Here is a 348-nt window from a genome sequence, read left to right as displayed (position 1 = left end):
AAATTATATTGATAGTTATATATCACCACTAAACACATGCAGCACAATCCCACCCACTACTATGCCTCAGCAGCACACACAGCGGATACACACAACACTGAAGGCACGACCAACACACAGTCACACACTAACACTAGCACACACACACTACAACACATTATCAATGCCACGCCCACAATCAGACGACTTGACTTCACCACACAACACACAGCGACACAACACCATCACGCAGCACCCTATCACACACACACACACACTATATTAACTACTTCTATACGCGCACACGATCTGCGGCTAGCAAGCTGTGCCCATCTATTTTTCAGCACCATCATCACAGCACACAGTCAC

This window comes from Penaeus monodon, chromosome 33 (genome assembly GCF_015228065.2).
Source record: "Penaeus monodon isolate SGIC_2016 chromosome 33, NSTDA_Pmon_1, whole genome shotgun sequence".
NCBI classification, from domain to species: domain Eukaryota; kingdom Metazoa; phylum Arthropoda; class Malacostraca; order Decapoda; family Penaeidae; genus Penaeus; species Penaeus monodon.
Note: the sequence above shows the minus strand (reverse complement) of the source record.